The following is a 9,426-nucleotide window of genomic DNA, read 5'->3' as shown; positions in this document are numbered from 1 at the left end:
CTCATTTTCCCTGAAGATACAATGTAACTGCATGTGAATAATGATCCCTAAATCTAGAAAGAATCTTGAGTAAGATGAGGTTAAAGTATGAGAACAAGGGAGAACCTCAGATTAGTATAAGAATAAATAGCTTTCAATCCCAAAGCAACTCTATTTCAAACAAGAAAATTAGAAATGTGTTCTTATTTTTATCACTGCCATTCTCAAAGCCCAATAGATTGATGATGCAAACAACTTGGAAGACTTTTTTTATCCAAACGACTCCTGGTTAAGCCAGACTGGCAGACCCACATGTCCATCAGTTGCTCCGTCCCCTTCTCTCTATTTGTTCCCTTGATGCGGGGGGAGGTGCTTTCTCCTGCTCACACTGTCCTGGCACTGAATTTCTGGATCCATTTCCCAACTGACATCTGCCTCTGCCCTGCTCCTCTGACTGTTGAGAACATCCTGATTCACCTTCTGGTATTTTGGACCTCAGCTCTCTTCTAATTTATGAGCTCAGTTACTCTTCCAGTGTGACAGTCTCCTAGAACAAATTGCAGTCCCAGCTCAGCTGGACTGAGATAAGGAGGAACTCCAGCCCAACTCCAAAAGAAAAGCTCCGTTTCCCCTCCATCCCCAGTAACAGGATTTCAGACAAAGACAATGAAGCCAGAGGTGAAAGGGTAAAGAATAGAAGCCACATCACTTTGCCCCGGTCATAAATTACCTGTTTTCATCTGTGGAACCATCCTCGTGGAGGGAAGGGAAGACAGTGTACCATGCTGAACACAGGTGAGACCATCGTGAATTGAAGAGGTTTCCTGAAATGGAAAGATGAGGACATATATGGTAAATGGAGGCTTCTGGGTCTTTTCTGAAGGAAATTATCGAACCACAGGGACAGAAAAAAACTGGTTATGTGAAGTTGACCTTTTGATCATGATGAGTTTTAGAAGCAACCCTATGTTCCTCTCCCCTTCTATGCCATCGCCACTTAGTGAGGCTCTAGCAGTGATGACAGATCCACTCTCCCCATAATTGATATCATGGAATGTCATTAGTTACAGGGATTGGGATTCAATAAAGTTAAAGCAGGCTTAGGAGATCCTGTTTGAGGAATTTAATATGTGGGGCCTTGTATGCGCTCCTAAGTACTTTGACCAAACTGAAAATATGTTCTAAAGAGGACAGTTTCCAAACTGTGCAGCAAAGAGGGCAGAGTCTACCTGATGGAACTGTGTTAGTTAGATAGAAATACTAGTCATTAGGGGTATGAATGAGTAAATCTGTGTATACGTTTCCATGCAAATAGAGATTGGGAAGGAGCCATAGTCACCTGCCACCACCCTTTCCTCACTGAACCCTGATTTTGTTCATGTTCACCTTGTATGGCAGGGCAGTCTGGAACTCTTTGCTGCCACAGGGGGAGAATGTTGATCGATCCAGGCTAACTATGGTAATTCTGTATCCTAGACCAGTGGTTCACCCAGGAATGGACATTTTGCACAATTTTGGTCAGTGAGGTGAAGTCTGGAACTTCTGGAGTAGTGTTTTCAGCCCTTAAGAAAATGGAAATAAGAAAAATACCAATTTTTCTGTCTCTAAATGTCACCGTGTGAGGATATGATACTGGGAACAGCCGTCTTGTGATCTTGAAGCAAAGGCCAAGATGATTGCAGAGATGGTTGACATCATTGAGCTCCTGACTGAACTTCCCTGGAATTTCCTGGTGCCTAGACTTCCTGTCGGGTAAGACCAGATGCACCTTTATTTATTAAGCCACTTTTAGCTAGGTTTTTTGTTATTGTTGTTGCTTGCAGCAGAATGCATCCTAGGTGATACAAAAATCATACCTACAGGCAAAGAGTCTGCAGATTATTTGCTTTGGGTGAAGAAGGAGTAACTGAGACTCAGAGGGAAGAAACACTTGCCCAAATTATAGAAGGCAGACCTTCTGGCTGCACTACTGTGTGTTTGCCGCTCTACCACACTTGTAAAGGGAACTGCTTGTTCATGTTAAGGCCATCAGCATTCACTCTCATTTGAATGATTTTCTTATAATGATTAAGGATGCCATTTTAAGTAAAATATTTAGCTTGCCTAACCAGGTAATGGGAGATCTTTAGCCACAAGGTTAGAAACTAGACTCAACCTTGTAATTTATTGCCTACAACTATAAGCCAAGCCGCTGTCAGAGAACTGAGAAAAAGAATAAACAATGAGACAGCGGCAGCCTGGTCTTTCAACGATAGATGGCAAGGCTAGATATGGCCAACGATGACACCAACCCATAAATATTCTATATTTAACCTACAGTTTTAAAGTACTTTGATTGTCATTATTGATGTGTGGACACCCTCAGGGTCTTAAATTCTAAATCTCTTATCTTGTACTGCCATGTTATTAGGAAAAAGGGAAAGTGCTTTAAAAAAAAAAAAAAACAACAAAACCTCCATTTTGCATAGCTTCTTAGACTTTGGCCTCGCTGGTATTTGCATTCTGAGTGTAACAGAGTTGATGCATCTCTAATATGACAGGAGAATCCCAGCACTGAGCTATTCCTGGGGAAAAGAGACTCAGTTTCTGAGTGCAAGGAGGACTGTGTGTCTAGTCAGGATGAGGTGCAGATAAAGGGAGTTCTTAAATCAAAATGTTTCAAAGTCTTGCAACTAGTTATTTTAAAAATCCGTTATCAATAAGTCATAACATACTCTTTATAATGCCAGGGCTACCATCCTTGCCAAAAAGACTTTTCTGGAGACAGTTTTCTCTCCCCTGTAGCATCCTGAACTCTACTGAAGACACGAATTCATGTTGATGGATCACCATTATTGAAGGATGCTGGCATGATTCCCATGTGCTCCCCACGAAGAATCATTACTCCAACGTAAAAAATAACTTCAAACTGAAATGTTCTCTGTGTCTGGAAAAGCTGCCATGTTTGGATCATAGCAGCCCCACCATGGCAAAGACGTCAGCAGTAGAATCATTTGATCCCAGGGCCTAGTTCCTCTAGGAGGACAGCAATGTTACCACTGTTTATATCTTCCACCGCCACTCTGTCCCGTGGAACCAAAGCCACACAGAGTTAATCTTGTGCTTGGAAGATAGTCTTCCCTCAAGCAGTGATAATACTTGCATTTTCTTAACTCTCTAAAACATAAGATCTTCTTGAAACTTTCCTGAGAACTTCTTATGGACTGTGCGGTGGCAACAACCTCAGTATTAACCATCTCATTCATTGGTTGTACATATTTCAGAGGGTGGCCTCTCTAGTTCCAATGTCATTTCTGTCTTATTAACTCTTTCTTAGATGTTTTCCATTGAAAGATATTTGTCCAGTAGCCCACAGGATTATTTTCCAGTGTATTGAAAACCCTTATCGAAGAAGTCCAGATGGGAATGAAAATAGAACTTGAGGATCAGGTGTCTGTGGCAGACTTGGTGTTTTGAAAGCCCAACTCACATCTTAGACAAGAGAATTTCCTTTCCGCTTTTAGTTGTGCGCTGAGTGAAAATGAAAGAAGTGTGTCTGGGGAGGCATGTCCTCATTTAGACACTTATAAGATCTCATCTCATTTTAGTAAAATTTACATGCATGACTAGTAATTAAGTTTTATTAAATTAGATGTTCTCTTTTTCATTTAAAGATGAGTTTTAATTATATAAAACAACAATTGCTGTAAAAATGATTGCATGCATTTATTTGAGCTTTGAGTGCCCTCTACTGGAACAAGAGAAAAAGTAAAAAATCAATACTACCTTGATCCTGCACGGTTCTGTTGTAAGTACTAAGATACTATTATTAGGAAAACAAAAATAACAGTAAGAAATCAACGTATCTCACTCACAGTGATTTAATAGTAATAAAATATTTTTCTAAAAATTACTTTAAAGCAGACCTAACGTGCGCATTTTGTGGGTTTTACATTTATGGAAAGTCCTGGGTGATACTGACAAGAAGCATCTCTTTAGCTGGTTGGGCTGCTCTCTTATTTCCAATGGCTGCTTGTCTCCATGAGTTTTGGGTTTATAGCCATAGCTTCTGGAACAAGGCTGGACTCTGGATTCGTATTTTTTTTTTTCTAAGCCTTTTCCTTCCAAAACCACGGGTGATTTCAACTTTGATTTGGATGAGGCACTTCACTTCCCAACTTCAGTCATTTGATCCCCTCTGCTCTGACCACTTTCCCCCCTCTCTGCTGTAACTTCGTTTGCAGCCATCCCTTGGCCTTTCCGCTCCACCTCTGACTTCCTGTATTCTGCTGTGATCTTCCCTGTGTGGACCGCCAGGTTCCCTCTTTCCATTGTCACCGCCATGTCTTCATAGCTGCTCTGCTCACTGTCAATGTGCCCAAGCCTAATCGCCTTCCCTTGTCTCTATTGAATCAGACTCTCAGTCCCTTCTTATTTCGATGTATTTCCTAACTTGTCTGGACTACATGGTTTATTATTTCCACCACACTGTCATGAACACACTCATTTCCACCAACCCTTTGATCTTCTGCTGTATAAGCCTTGCAAATAGTCTGTTCTACAACAGCCTAGTGATTCATTCTGACCGACTCTGATTTCTAAGCTGTGAAGCACTGCTGAAGGAAGTCATTTTGCTTTGCTCACTGGGAAATGACAAATATTCTATGGCCTTCAGGTGAGACCTCGGGAACACTCAAGAATTTTTTTTTTTTCCTTTTCTTTTCTGCTGTTTGCTTGTCTTTCAAATCCCTCAAGGATTATTCAAACCTTGACTACTTTCTTCATTCTTAAGACTTGCTTTGCTTCTCAAGTTTTGGGGAAAAAATGGAGACTACTGCATCCTTAACTTACTTACCCTGAACTTTCAAATGTGTCCTTTTTTTCTTCAACTTTTATTTTAAGTTCTGTCGTACATGTGCAGGATGTGCAGGTTTGTTACCTAGGTAAATGTGTGTCATGGTGGTTTGCTGCACAGACCAACCCAATCACCTAGGTATTAGCCAAATGTGTCTTTATCTCTATTTATTCTTCCTTTCTGCCACAGGAGATTAGTCTCTTCCCCATTTGCTTTTGATTCTATTCCTTCCTAGCCCTTCTTAGATTTTGTTGCAACAGTTTGTTCAATTTTTCTCTCTCTTCCCAGGCAATTCTCTCTTGAATTCAGAGTATAAACATTCCAGATTCTCCTGAAATGCCCCAGAAAAGGTTATCTCTCTCCCAGTCTTGATCTCCCACAAACTACTGCTCCACATTTTCCTTGTTTCACTGTGAAGCTTTTAGAAAGAGTAGCCTGCACTCCTTGCTGTTGCTTCTTGTCAACCACTTCAGCTTCCACACAACCCAGTTAGGGTTTATTTTTCTATCACTAACCAGAAAAGGCTCCCAATAAAGGTATCTAGAGAAGTCTTGGTACCATCAGATTCCCAGGATTATCTGCTGTGCTGCTCAGCCATCCCTAGCTGATGCTCCAGAACCCAGGACAGCTACTTATGCTCCAATTCATTGTTGTGGCAGCAGGCAAAAGAAAATGACAAGGAAAGGGATATCCCTTCTCTTGAAGGACATGTACCAGAAGGTACATGTTGCATCTCATTGGCTTGAATGTAGTCACATGTCTAACCTAGGTGCAAGGGAAGTCCTTATTCTAGTTGGCTATCTGTGCAGCCAAAAATTGGAGGTTCCATTTCTAAGAAAACTGAGAGTTGGGTATTTGAAATTTTATATACTAAATGCTAACCAAACATCCAAAGAAACTAATGAGACTGAAGTTTTAAAAATGCATATTTTGGTATAACTTTAAGGAATTTTGATGTGATATTTTGTGCAATAACTGCTGTTGGAAAATTATTGATGTTTTGTACACTAATATATGCTAAATATTTTATGAACATGTAAAGAGAAGATATACTTTTAAGTCAAAAGTAAATAAACATATACTAATTTATCATTATATTAATATTTATTTTATGTGCCTACATTTAAAAAAGTAATTTTCTTTAACAGACACAGTGTTAATAACTACAACACTGTTACATTTCCCTAAATGTTTTCCTATATTTGCAAATAAATTTTGTATAAAACAAAAGTGATTTTTCCTTCAGTTCACAATGACTCTTGAGAATATCAATATTAAGGCTTTTCTTTAATATTTTATAGTGATTGCAAGTTACATATATTTTTTATTCCACTTGAATCTCTTTCAGAGTATCAAGCCACACATCTAAATCTACATGTCTCTAATTTTCAAGAACTTTTAAGTCTGACAATATTTGTAGTAAAGAATTTGGTACGTTTTTACTTCATCTATTCTATACTTGTTTTACTTCTTACTTGCCATTAATTGACCTGGGATATTAGATCCATTTTTAAATTACATGACTAATTGTGTAATATGCCATTGTTTTTTAAAGAACCATAGTGACTTGTGCATTTATGTTTCTAATTAATATTTATAAGCAGCGTACCTCACTCTATATAGTTAATGGTTTTAATATTTACTGTAGATCTTTTTTATTCTTAAGTTGTTTTGTTTTACGTTTTCATCTCCATCAGTTGAAGTACACCTTTACTTTGTTTTATTTTAGTAAATATATTCAAGAATTCCATTTTTTTGACTACTTGCATTGTGACAATTGTTTTTATTGCTTAACACATAATACTACTTAATTGGGGTATAAGATTCTTTTTTTTTTTTTTTTTTTTTTTTTTGAGACGGAGTCTCGCTCTGTCGCCCAGGCTGGAGTGCAGTGGCGCGATCTCGGCTCACTGCAAGCTCCGCCTCCCGGGTTCACGCCATTCTCCTGCCTCAGCCTCCCGAGTAGCTGGGACTACAGGCGCCCACAACCGCGCCCGGCTAATTTTTTTGTATTTTTAGTAGAGACGGGGTTTCACCGTGGTCTCGATCTCCTGACCTTGTGATCCGCCCGCCTCGGCCTCCCAAAGTGCTGGGATTACAGGCGTGAGCCACCGCACCCGGCCTAAGATTCTTATAATACGTCCCAGATACATTACTTAGAAAACTAAAAGGAGTCAACTGGAATATTATTAGAACCAAGGCGGAAGTTTCACCATGTGGTTGGTTCTGATATAAGTGTGCATCTGTGGCCTTTCCTAAACCACAGAAACTGTTTGTTGAGAAATGTTAAATGGCGACACTATAGATATGATGTATTTTTTATTCTTTTTTTCTTAATTTTTCCCCCAAACTTTGCCCTCAACCATGGTATAGTGAATTTCCCATCTGTATCTTTCAATAACATCTTAGGCAAATTCTACAATGTTTTCTGTATTAACATGTATCTAGATTAAAGATTCAATCATAAACTTGATTTAAATGACTTCTTTCTTCCCAACACAGGTCTGATCCATGGCGCTAAGGATCTGAAGTGTGAAGTAAGACCTGGTTAGCTCTTTTAATTACACTCTTCCTTCTGCTCTATGTATAGCTTTTTAGGCTTGGAGCCAGCTATGCTAAAACTGCAGAAGGTGGTTCCAGGCTTAAGGGACTAGCAAACAAAAATGTTCTGATGAGGTGAAAAGTTTGGTGTGGTTCTAGAAACTGTTAAAAGCCAAATAAACTTGAGGTTAGTTTTATAAGAGTCCAAAGACATGAGATGTGTTTGAAAAGTTAGGTGGGAACCAGATCATGAAGAGTTTTGAAAGCCATAAAGAGACTTGAGATTTTATTCCAACCACAATGGAAAGCCACTGGAAACTTTTGAACAACGGAGTCACTTGTAATCTAATTTATATCTTTAAAAGGTATCTCTGGCCATTGTGAGGAGAATGGTCTGTGAGGGGTAAGAATATGAAGGAAGACTAGTTAGAGAAGGATAGCGAAGGTCCAGGCAGGAGATGTCAGTGGCCTGGATGAGAGTGGTGTCAAAAAAGATGATGATGCGTAAAATTTGAAGATCCAGACAACAGAATTTGCTGATAGATTAGACACTGCGTGGGAGAGAGAGAGAACTGAATGACTCCAGATATTTGACCTGAGCAACTTGGTGAACAGTGGTGTCTTTAACAGAGAGGGGATGTATTAGAGGAAGAAGAGCCAATATGATTAAAACAAAGACTCCAGGGTTTGGTTTTAGACATGCTTGCCTGAGATTTTTGCTACATCAAAGTGGAAATGTTAGGTAACTAGTTATGCATGTGAATCTGGAGCTCTGGCTAGAGACATAAATGCAGAGCCATCAGCGTCTACATGTGGGGATGTGTGGCCTATAAAGCCATGGGAACAAAAGCAATCACCAAGCAAGTGAGTGAATACATAGAAAAAAAGGGATCCAAAGGCTAAGCCTAGTGAGACGTCAATCTTTGGAGGTTGAGAAGATGAGGGGGAAGGAGCAACAGAGACTGACAGGGAAAGACCAGTACAATTGAAGCAGAACTAGTGTGGTGCCCTGGGAGCCAGATTTAGAAACACTTTATAAAGTGTTTAGAAAGTTTAGAAATACTCTAAAAAGTGTTTCAAGAATTGTGTCAATCTCTTCTTTAGCTCCTGTAATTTTTTGGCTTTATCTCAGATGGACAGATTATTGGCAAGAGCAAAAAAAAAAAAAATGTTTTTCTGTTTCAATACCAAGACTAGTTTAAGAGGTAGGCTTTTCTTTTGTATTTTCTGACAGATACTGCCTTTCTTTTGTGTGATTAGTTTTTTTCAAGATGCCACATAGACATGTTTCCCCTTCCCACATACAATGCAGCCGCATCATATGCACATGTGACTCACGTGATTCCAACTCTATGCACTTGAGAAAAAGAACATGACAATGTCGTAGGTGATACCACCTGCCACTCAATGCATATGCCCAAGAATAGAGAAATAGATGAGAACCTGATGTTCTTCTGGGGTTATGCCCACAAAGCAATACTTTCTGAACCTATGGATGGATTGTGAGATTTTTTAAGATATTTTAATTGTACATAACATTTGCCTTATATGCTGAATCTAGTCTTATGTTAGATATTATTCCACCCTACCTAAGCTGGAATGTGGTGCAAGCTGCTCAGTTTTAAGTTTGTCCACACAAAGGATGTGTGGGATGTTCTTAACTCTGGTCCACTTGGGTCCTGGCAGGTCACTCTCATATCTGTTTCCTCATTATCCAGCACTTGGGCATCTTCTGGGATCTGTATGACTGAGGTGGGGTTTTCTTCCTCCAACCCTCAATTTCCTTGCCACATTAGATTTCGTGAGCTTTCTCTTGGTCCTTTACATATTCAGAACATCTATGTTGGTGGTTACTGTTTCATACACAAAACTATTTTATCAGAGTTCTGTCTTCTTCCTCAACAACAGTGTTTGTATTGAAATGACCACTTAGTCCAAGACAGTACTGTTAGTGGATCTTTTTGATTAGTTAGTTTGTTGCATTTTTATTTTTATTTTTTTGAAAACTGACATCAAACAGCTCTAGTTATTTCTAGTTTTAGCAGCAAAACAAATAATGCTTTTTGGGGAAA

General features: G+C 39.2%; 1 long non-coding RNA gene across 3 annotated transcripts in view; it reads left to right on the top strand.

Moving 5' to 3' along the window:
• The first annotated feature begins 622 nt into the window (after positions 1-622).
• LOC141410010 (uncharacterized) overlaps positions 623-9,426 on the top strand; it is an 87,181-nt gene continuing 78,377 nt past the window's right edge. The window contains exons 1-4 of one of the 3 annotated variants that reach the window (XR_012433210.1): positions 623-774; positions 1,456-1,731; positions 6,162-6,244; positions 7,316-8,524. This is a non-coding gene — a long non-coding RNA (uncharacterized lncRNA). Of the gene's footprint in view, positions 775-909; positions 1,732-6,161; positions 6,245-7,315; positions 8,525-9,426 lie in introns of those variants that run through there. The other 2 variants (XR_012433211.1, XR_012433209.1) reach the window with 2 other exon arrangements.

The sequence above is a fragment of the Macaca fascicularis genome, chromosome 3 (assembly GCF_037993035.2).
Source record: "Macaca fascicularis isolate 582-1 chromosome 3, T2T-MFA8v1.1".
Taxonomy (NCBI): Eukaryota; Metazoa; Chordata; class Mammalia; order Primates; family Cercopithecidae; genus Macaca; species Macaca fascicularis.
Note: the sequence above shows the minus strand (reverse complement) of the source record. Positions and strands in the feature narration are given on the sequence as shown.